An 11,115-nucleotide genomic window follows, 5' to 3' on the forward strand; every position below is an offset into this window, starting at 1 on the left:
TCAGCAGTCGCATTCATAGCTGTGGACAAAGAATGTGCCTGCCATATTAGCAAAGGATGTTGTGGCCATCAAGCCATCAGCTGCCCTGTTGGCAAGCCCTGAGGGAATTCTGGACAGAGACAATCAGGCTGCCCATCATCAAGGGGTCAGCCATGGGAACCTCCGCCAACCCTGCACCCTGAGGGGCTCCAGGATGGAAAAGAAGTGGATACTAGTCTTAGATAATCGGAGTGCCTATCAAAGGAATAACTTCATTAAGCCCAGACTCTTGCATTCTCCCAGACAGAAAAGGGCTAAATTCATTCCTTTGAGGTGTTTGTTTTTAATTTAACTAGCAGTAATCTTTGGATGGTCCAACTACCTGGTTTTCATTGCAAAATCTCCTATATAGCCTGACTCCTCCTCCCTCACCTCTTTGGCGCTGTCCCTCAAAGCTATCTGAGGGGTGGTGTCTCGGGCCTAAGTCTTCGGAATGTCTGCTGAATAACACAGAGTTCTCAACTTTTAAATGGAAAAAAAAATATTTAGAGAAAATTTTTTGTCTATTTTTTTCAGTCGACACAGTAAGAGCACAAAAGTAGGCTGAACTCGGATATTACCCTGTCCAAGAAGCTGAACAGTAGGACCTCCTCATTGCTTATCCATTCTAAATGTAATGTTTTGCATCTACCAACCCCAAACTCCCCATCCATCCCACTCCCTCCCCCTCCCCTTGGCAACCACAAGTCTGTTCTCCATGTCCCTGATTCTCTTTTCTGTGCAAAGGTTCATTTGTGCCATATATTAGATTCCAGATATAAGTAATATCATATGGTATTTGTCTGAGGCTGGAGTTTCTGTCTCTTCTCTCAGCTTCCCTCCAGGAAGGCCACTAACAAGCTGGAAAATGGTCATGATGCAGCTGTTATGCAGTAGGAGCCACGCAGACCTCAGGCTGTCAGCTCCTGGGGTTTGTAGGCCAGGCGGGCCCCCGGGCAGGCAGAGGTAACAAGTGGGTCACAGCCAAGAACTATAAGAATCATCACTGTTCGGTGGCCCAGTTGGTGTCACTAGAACATCCCTCCTCGAGGAGAGGGGGGTGATTGATAAGTGGAAAGGCTTTCTGCTTGTTTCCTGGGGTGATCCAGCCCCCAGGGGAATGAGACTTTCTCTGAATCCTTTTCTCACAGCCCTCCCACTTCCAACACACACGTCTACACACACACACACACACACACACACACACACACACACACACACACATCACTATCTCTTGGTCTGGACACTTTCACAGGCGCTGACAGCCTCACTCTCAACCAGAACCGTGAAGAGCCATAATCTCGGTGGTGATGGTTCCCACTCATTGGACCTGGGAGCAGAGACAAAGGTTCCAATGCAATACCAGGCATCCAGGGCTTTGGAATGTGCCGGAGGTTGCTGAATCTTCCCCATTTCAGTCTTTCATGTGATCAAAACACTGATGGAGGGTCTGTTTTTATTTACTTGTTTGTTTGTTTAATTATGAAATGTAGTTGATCTACAAAGAAGGTCTGTTTGTTTTATTATGATTTAGCCATAATAGTTGAGACTCTTATGCTATCTCTTAGATGTCCCAATACCCAACTGTCCCACAGCAAAAGAGAAGGGCATGGGATCCAGTTCAGACTTGTGGAAGCAATGCACTGTTGAGAGCATCAGAAGAAACTGGAATTTGATATATTGAAATAATCATCTCTAAGTAGCTTGTAAGATAACTGTGCTGTTTTTGTTTTTGTTTGTTTGCTTTTGCTTTTTAGGGCCACACCTACAGCATATGGGCATTCCCAGGCTAGGGGTCGAATCAGAGCTACAGCTGCCAGCCTATGCCACAGCCACGCCAGGTCCAAGCCACATCTGTGACCTACATCACAGCTCATGGCAACACTGGATCCTTAACCCACTGAGCAAGGCCAGGGATTGAACCCACATCCTCATGGATACTAGTTGAGTTCGTTACCGCTGAGCCACAGCGGGAAATGCACTGTGTTGGTTTTGCACTGGGTCAACTTTAGTAAGGAGAATCCATGTTTCCCAGAATTCCCTTCCCCACGTGCTTCCGGGTTAGGTTGGCCTCAAGGGAAATTTGCATGAAATTTGGAAAGTGGAAGGGAAGCTGTAGTGATTATTCTAGGAAGGCTGGGTGTGAGACCTCAGATGAGGCACCCGTTTTCTGAGTTGCTACTCATCTGCTGGCTTCTCTTATCCCCGGGGCAGTGGTGGGGCCACGGACCCTCCAAGTCCCACTGGCTCATCCTCTTCAGCTTCTCTGAGTCCCCTGCCGGGCAGGTCTACAGTTCCAGGAAAAAGGCACCAGCTTCTTCCCACGCTATTGGAAGTAGAGGTGGGGGGCATGAATATGGGGTCTACTTTGTTCTTGCGCTTAGGCGCCCCTCTGTCCTCAGGGGTTCTAGTTTCTTCCTATGGATTCCTGTTACCCCACCTCCCACCCAGCTTTTCTTCTCAACCGCCTGCCCTGCTGATCTTCAGCAACTTGGCGCCCCCTCCCCAGAGGAGAACCTTCCACAGACACCTTCCCCCGCTGGGTATCTCCAACCCCTACAGCAGGTCTCTTCCTCCACATCCCGCAGAGTGGTTCTGCTTGCTTCAGGGAATCCCCGCTGCTAATATTTATGTCAGTGTTTATCTGCCTCAAAAAAGGACATGCTATGGATGAAGGTATAAAGAAAAAGTGGTACCTACATACGATGGAACACCAGTCAGCCTTTCAGAGGAAGGAAAGCCTAACGCATGCTACAGTATGGAGGAACGTTGAAGATCTTATGCTCAGTGAGGTAAGTCAGACACAAAAAGACAAATACTGCGCAACTTCACATATATGAGGTACCAAGAATGTCAAATTCACAGACAGAAAATAGAATGGAGGTGGCCGGGGCCTGGGATGGGGGGGAGAGGGGAGCTATTGTTCAATGTTAGTGGATGCAGAGCTTCAGTAGGAAAAGATGAAAACATTCTGGGGGTGAAGCTGGTAGTGATGGTTGCAGCACCAAGTGACAAATATTTAATGTCATTCAACTGTACATTTTATTCTGATTTTTTTTGTTTTTCCTTTTTAGGGATGCACCCTCGGCATATGGAAGTTCCCAGGCTAGGGGTGGAATCGGAGCTACAGCTGCCGGCCTACACCAGCCACAGCAACTCAGGATCCGAGCCATGCCTGCGACCTACACCACAGGTCACGGCAATGTCAGATCCTTAACCCACCGAGTGAGGCCGCCCTCATGAACCCACATCCTCATGGATACCAGTCGGATTTGTTTCTGCTGTGCCACAACGGGAACTCCAGAGCTGTATACTTTAAAATGGTCAAAAATATCACAAATGTTTATGTTATGCATACTTCACATTGTATGTATTTCATGTATATTTTGGGTCATATTTTACCACAATAAAAAATACAATACCTATTTGATAATTTTATGGATTAGAACATCTTTCTCTCTCTTCTCCCTCCCTCCTCCCTGCTCTCTCTCTCTGCTCTTTTCCCATTTACCTCATCCCAACTTCTCCATTAAATTTGAATACTTGGCACATAAGTGTCGCCTAGAATGCTGGATGTAGGTCAAAGATGTCACTATTTTTAAAAAGCAGGAGAAAGAAAAGCTCCCTCCTCCCTCCCAGTGTTTGCAAGGCAGCAGCCCCGCGATAAACCTGACAACAGCTACACTCCCCAGTGGAGAGGCCACGGAGTTCAGTCTACACAATGGCACCTGGGTGTCCTGCTTTTGCCAAAAGAATCAGTTGTTGAAAATGTGAATTATTTGAGTAGGCATTTCAGAAGCACTCTGGAGGGGAGAAAAATCTACAACTAAAATAAGTTAAAAAAAAAAACAAAACCCGGAGTTCCCGTCGTGGCGCAGTGGTTAACGAGTCCGACTTGGAACCATGAGGTTGCGGGTTCGGTCCCTGCCCTTGCTCAGTGGGTTAACGATCCGGCGTTGCCGTGAGCTGTGGTGTAGGTTGCAGACGTGGCTCGGATCCCGAGTTGCTGTGGCTCTGGCATAGGCTGGCGGCTACAGCTCCGATTCAACCCCTAGCCTGGGAACCTCCATATGCCGTGGGAGCGGCCCCAAAGAAATAGCAAAAAGACAAAAAACAAAACAAAACCAAAAAAACCCCAAACCCAAAACAAAAACACAGCTTCCCTATTTCTATTCAGACTTGCCCGAGGTCCTTAGATGATCAGCTCTGACTCTGAGCCCCCACTTCTGTCCTAGAAATAGGAGATTCTGTCACCCTTCCTCTGTTTAGTCTCTCTCCTGCACGTCTTGCCCTGCCCCACCGCACACTCCATTTCCAATCTTTATGATAGTTAAGTCTCATTTCTCACCTCACCTTTGGATAATAACACTTGGCATCACGTACAGCTTTGGCATTGCTTTGGTTTGGTTTTTGCCTCTTTAAACCCAGTTTTAGTTCTCCTGGTAGCGTTTGGTCACCATGACCTGGAATTTGAGCTCATGAGTTGTGTCCCAGTGGCTTTCCCCTAACTTTGCAGGCACCTTCTCACTTTCTTTATTTCTTTGGCCCTGTTGCCAGAGTAACTGGAACATCTAGAGGGGAAAAAAACTCATCAACATTAAGAGGCAAGTAGATTTCTTTAACGATGTGAAGGAGAGAGGATGTGGAACTTGGGGAAAACAGGCACAAAGTCAAGTCCAGATGAAAAATGAACTCAGGTCTGAGCAGACTGTTTCCATTTCGCCTAAGGAGGCAGTGAAGTATAGTGAAAATGGGCGTGGGGCTGGGGATCAGATGTTTCTGGATCCTGTCCCAGCTCTGCTCTTTACTGTTTAGGCAAGTGACTTATCCTCACTAAGCCTCAGCCTCCTCACCTGTGATCCTAATACCTACCTCATGAGTTCAGGAGAATTCAAAGAGACAATGCTGGCAAGCAATTCACAATGCCTGGAACACAGTAAATGCTCAATTAAAAAGAATGATCGTTCTAACCATTTCCAAGTGAAAAACCAAGAGAAGACTCAGAGATCTGGATGACAAAGAAACTAAAATTGTGTCATGCAATGAACTGAAGTGTTCATCATGGAAAAAAATAGATTCAAGAGCTATCTGGAGTTCCCATTATGGCTCAGTGGAAAAGAATCTGACTGGCATCCATGAGGATGCAGGTTCGATCCCTGGACTTGCTCAGTGGGTTAAGGATCCAGCATTGCCGTGAACTGCGGTGTAGCTTGAAGATGCAGCTCAGATCCAGCATTGCTGTGGCTGTGGCATAGGCCAGCGGCTACAGCTCCAATTGGACTCCTAGCCTGGGAACCTCCACATGCCTCAGAGGGCATCTTAAAAAGACAAAAAAAAAAAAAAGCTGTCTTTGAATAGATGATGGACTGTCATGCAGATAGTGGGTTTCAAGTGTTTTGTACTCCTATTGAACTTATCAAGAAAGAGGAACAGACTAACAGACATAGAGAACAGACTTGTGGTTGCTAAGGGGGTTGGGGAGGGATGGATTGGGAGTCTGGGATTAGCAGAGGCAGGCTATTACACATAGAATGGATAGACAGGATCCTACTGTATAGCACAGGGAACAATATTTAACATCCTATGATAAACACATATGGAAAAGACTACACATATGTATAATGAATCACTTTGCTGTACACCAGACGCTAATACAACATTGTAAATCAACTATACTTCAATAAACTACATTTTTAAAAAAATGTGTTTTGCATTCCTCCAATGGATGTGTTTTTAGATGGAAAAATGAAAGCTTAAGGCAAACAAATTGTAGCTCAATATAAAGACAACTTTCTTTTTTTGCTCTTTTTAGGGCTGTGCCTGTGGCATATGGAAGTTCCCAGGCTAGGGGCCAAATTGGAGCTGCAGCTACTACTGGCCTACACCACAGCCACATCATCACCAGATTGGAGCTTCATCTGTGATCGCTGGATCCTTATCCCACTGAGAGAGGCCTGGGATCAAAATGCATCCTCATGGATGCTAGTCGGGTTTATAACCTGCTAAGTCATGATGGGAACTCCAAGAAGACTTTCTTTCTGAACCAGTGGCCTTGGTTAGCAATTCAGTCCCAGGGATGAGGATTGAGCTGACAAAGGGAGAATGACAGGGCCATTGTCACAGAATTCAGGCCTGGACTAATTATTTCTTTCAGCTCTGGAATTCTAGGTCTTCTTTGTTCTACTGCTTACTGTAAATATTACCAAGTATCAAATATTTATTGATCATTTCTTGAGCACCATGGTGGGGTTAGAGAATAAAAGAGGTATAAATAAGTAGAGAACAAAGTTCCTGTCTTTGAAACATTTCCAGTCTCCTTAGGCAAATAAGACACACAATTCAATTTAATTTAATAAATATTTATTAAAGTTGACTTTGTGGTTAAGCCCATGCTTGTTGGTAGAAATTCAAAGAGGAATTGAGACAGCCCCAAGGATTTTGGAGATGCCTAAGATAGAACAAGATGATTTACCTAAGGGCTAAATGATTTTTTTTTTCATAGGTTCTACATGAATTCAGAGGAAGGAGCAAAGCTTTTTTTTTTTTTTTTTGAGCAGGAGCATAATTATGTATAAGCACTAAGGCCTTGGTGAATACTTTTGTCCACACAACTCTCCTGACTAATATCAAGAAAATGTGTTTGTATTTGATCTGAGGACTTACTATGAGCAAGGTTGCAGGACAGAACAAAGAGCCACTTGCCAAATGTCAACAACTAGAATAAAAAATAGGTCCTTCTGCTTTCCAGAGTGGTGACAGTATTGGGAAAATAGGAAGTGAGCAATGGGTCCCCTGCTGGGCAAAATGATGAGCAAAAACAATACCACTGACTAATTTTCAATTTTTTTTTATGTTTGGTTGCTTTGTTACTATGTAACTAGCTTAAAGATTACTCAAACCTATGTTCCCAACATATCCAATATGCTTCAATTACATCTTTTTTTTTTTGTTTTTTGGTCTTTTTAGGGCTGTACCTGCAGCATATGGAAGTTCTCAGGCTAGGGGTCAAATTGGAGCTGTAGCTGTGGACCCACACCACAGTCATAGCAACACGGGATCCGAGCGGGGTCTTCGACCCACACCATGGCTCACAGCAATACTGGATCCTTAACCCACTGAATGATGCCAGGAATCGAACCCGCATCCTCATGGATACTAGTTGGGTTCATTACCGCTGCGCCACAACAGGAACTCCAAGGGAGTAATAATTTCTGAGCCCCAAGATTCGATAATTTGCATACTCGTATGCTCAGGCCATTCAAGATTGCTGTTCTCTTGCTCTGTGTACATTCCCTGCTCGACCAATCCCTGCTTCGATCCTCTTCATTATGGGGCTCAGTTAGTAACTGCCTTTGTGCTTGCCCCCGCCCCAGCTGCTGGTGCTATGGTAATTGATGAGCCAACCTGACATCAATTTCCCCTATAAATGGTAGGAGTAGTGGCGACTGCTGCCATTCCTGCCCGCCGTCTGATGCAGGTGATGGACACTCTAGGACCTTGCTTCAGACAGGTAAGTTCCCCGTCTAATAAGCCATCGATGTCTCTGTCGCTGTCTCCAGGCTCTTTCTTTGGCTGGAGGCTGGGCACACTCCAGGGCTTGCAGGCCTGCAGGGTGCCGCCCAACAGTGCTTTATCCCAGTTTCTCCTGAAAACAGTTATGTGGGTATCAGAATCACTTTTACTTAATCAAGGCAGAAACGGACACCTCAAGGGGCAAGTAATTCACCAGGAGAGGAAAGAATTCAAATTCAGAGCTGTTTGGTTCCAAAACATATGGTTTTGAACTAAAGCACACTGTTTGTCCGTGATACTGATGCAGACGGTGACAGTGAGGATGATGGTGGTGACGGAGATAAGGATGGTGAAGATGACGGGATATTGGTTGTAAGAAGCTAATGAACTCAGGTGTAGAAACATCAAGTTCCAGGGACAGAAGCAAGACGACGTTAACAACCAACACAAGAGGGACCTGTAACACCAGACTATAGGGAACCAGAGCCATCTTCTGAAGCAAGCCTGCCCACTTCTGAATCCCAGGAGAGAAGCGTTCTGGCAACACGTTTGCTGCCTCCAATATAGTGAGTTCAACATTTCACTTTTATCTTTAACAGATGTAAAAGTCAACTATTATCCTTTGGTTAAATTTTAAGGAGTCCGTTAACGAGACATTAAGATGGAGTGGGTGCATTGCCTCAACATCACATGTGGCTTAATCACACATGATTTTTTCTTTATTATTTTATTTAGATTTATTTAGAAGTGAAGTAGAGAACTTCATTTTCATGAAAAAAAAAAAAACTTTAAAGTAAACAATCCAAGAAGCCTTATTTTAAGTGGGAACAGAAGGAATTCTCTAGTTTCATTCCAGTAACAAACCCAACAATTTCATTAAAGCGAAGGTAGTCAAATGAGGTCACGCAGCTATGTTCCCAGCTGAGCTGTGTGTTCTTCGGGTGGGGGAGAGGGAGGGAAGAGAATAAAATAAATCCAGAGAAGAGAAAGAGAATGAGAAACAGATGGTCTCTAATTTCCAAACCGGAAACTTTTTTTTTTTTTTTTGGTTGTTTACCGTATGGAATCTGAACCAAAAAACTGGAGGCAGATACAATTGGTTTCGAGGGACAGCTTGCAAAACTGGTGGCTAGAACCATGACAGCAACTCCCTTGGCTTGGAGCAGGGTGAGGGGGAGCCCTGGGGCCCCTGGTCCCACCCATGCATGGTCCTGGCCATGGGTCCTGCTGGCCACGGCATCTTCCAGTTCAGGGCTTGGTTCAGCTGACAGGGGATCACTGGTCCTGGGGAACTGGCCTTGCTACAGGCTCTGTGTGTGGTTTCTATCCTCAGCCTGATTGATGTACTGTGTGATGAGTGCAGAGGCCACCGGGCCCAAATATAGTGGGATGGGTGTGTCTTCTAGTTCTGCCAAGTTTCATCTCTCCAGTTTGCTACCATGCTGGCTTTTCAAGTGCAACATGTTCAAAACGAATTTTGCAAACCCTCCTCAAATTTTTGAGAAGAGAATTTCCTTAGTCTTGTACACAAATATTTTTCATTTACTTTCCTTATCTCCATTGTTTTCAATCCTCCAGAAGGGGTAAATTCACCTCCAAAATATCTCCTGAATCCAATTTTTTATTTTCAGGAACAATTCAACTGTATTTATTATTTTATTTTCAACTGTACTGCCAACATCCTATTGAAGCAGTTGTCTCACCTGGGTTTTTGTAACATCATAATCACTCTCTCTGTGTCCCTGAAAACAATATTGACTTTACACCAGGAGGAGAAAGTCCCATGGTCCTTCAGTGTTGACGCAATACATTTAATTTAAATACATGTAAGCATAAACTTAATTATGAGTAGTTCTAACACTATATATGGTCAGCCCTCCACATCTGCATGTTCCATATCTAAGGGTTTTGCATCTCCAGATTACACATCCATGAGCCAACCAAACTTGGATCAAAAATATTCAAAAAATTTCCAGAAAATTGCAAAAAGCAAAACTTGAATTTGTCGCACACAGGCAAATATCCACAAAGCTTTCACATTGTATTTACAACTATTTACATGGTATTTGCATTGTATTGGGTACTATTAGTAATCTAGTGATGGTTTAAGGTATACAGGAGGATGTGAGTAGGTTGTATATAAATAGTATACTTTTTTTTTTTTTTTTTTTGCTTTTTCTAGGGCCGCTCCCTTGGCATATGGAGGTTCCCAGGCTAGAGGTCGAATTGGAGCTGTAGCCACCAGCCACAGCCACAGCCACAGCAACTCGGGATGCGAGCCGCATCTGCGACCTATACCACAGCTCACGGCAACGCCAGATCCTTAACCCACTGAGCAAGACAAGGGATCAAACCCACATCCTCATGGTTCCTGATCGGATTTGTTAACCACTGAGCCATGACGGGAACTCCATACACCATTTTATATAAGGGAGCATCTGCAGATTTGGGTATCCATAGGGGTCCTGGAATCAATCCCCTGCAGATACACAGGGGCAAATATGACTAAAACATTTTACATTAAAAAACAGACATGCGGGAGTTCCCATCGTGACGCAGTGGAAATGAATCCTACTAGGAACCATGAGGTTGCTGGTTCGATCCCTGGACTCACTCAGTGGGTTAAGGATCTGGTGTTGCCATGAGCTGTGGTGTAGGTCACAGACGCAGCTCAGATCCCACGTTGCTGTGGCCATGGTGTAAGCTGGCAGCTACAGCTCCGGTTCAATCCCTAGCCTGGGAACCTCCATATGCTGCAGGTACAGCCCTAAGAAGCAGAAAAATTAAAAAATAAATTAAAAAATAAAATGTTTGAAAAATAGACATGTAAAACTCATGAAACTAAATACATTAATTGACAGTGTATTGTTTTATTGAAACTAGTGTTAGAAAGGTGAATTTGTTCAGTTTGTGTTTCCTTTGCTGTTAGATGAATTCTTTTAATTTTGAGTGTGGTGAGCCACTTTTTGAGTTCTGCCACATTATTTATTTAACAATAAACCCTCTTGAAACTGTCAGCGAATGGTATAGCTCATAATTCTAACACAAAAATGTTTAATGCTTTCTTTTTTGTTGCTATTGAACAGTTCCAAGTTAAAATGTAGAGACAGAATACTCAGGAGCCATGAACCCCTGAGAGGTTTCATGTCTCCAACCGGTTCTTTGGAGTCCAGGTTGCCTACACTTCCACGTGCCAGGTAAGACCTCGATTTCCTCATTCATCTTCATATAACCTGCTTTGCAATTTCTGTGCTTTTCTGGTGTTGTGACATCGTATTGCCTTAACTCGGTATTAATGCCATCATAAGCACAGATTTGAATGCTAGAAAGTAAACTCCATAAGGGCAGAGGTTCGTTAGTTCTTTCTTTCCTTCTTTCTTTTCTTTCTCTTTCATTTCCTTTCTTTCTTTCTTTCCTTCTTTCTTTCTTTCTTCCTTTCTTCCTTTCTTCCTTTCCTTCTTTCTTTCTTTCTTTCTTTCTTTCTTTCTTCCTTTCTTCCTTTCTTCCTTTCCTTTCCTTTCCTTTCCTTTCTTTCCTCTCTTTCTTTCCTCCCTCCCTCTCTCCCTCTCTCTTTCTTTCTTGCAA

General features: G+C 44.1%; 1 long non-coding RNA gene across 1 annotated transcript; it reads left to right on the forward strand.

The window, feature by feature from the left end:
• On the forward strand, positions 7,477 to 10,729 carry LOC110262280. The gene is made up of 3 exons (XR_002347106.1): positions 7,477 to 7,528; positions 7,838 to 8,096; positions 10,617 to 10,729. It is a non-coding gene; the product is annotated as an uncharacterized LOC110262280 (long non-coding RNA).

The sequence above is a fragment of the Sus scrofa genome, chromosome 9 (assembly GCF_000003025.6).
Source record: "Sus scrofa isolate TJ Tabasco breed Duroc chromosome 9, Sscrofa11.1, whole genome shotgun sequence".
Lineage (NCBI taxonomy): Eukaryota > Metazoa > Chordata > Mammalia > Artiodactyla > Suidae > Sus > Sus scrofa.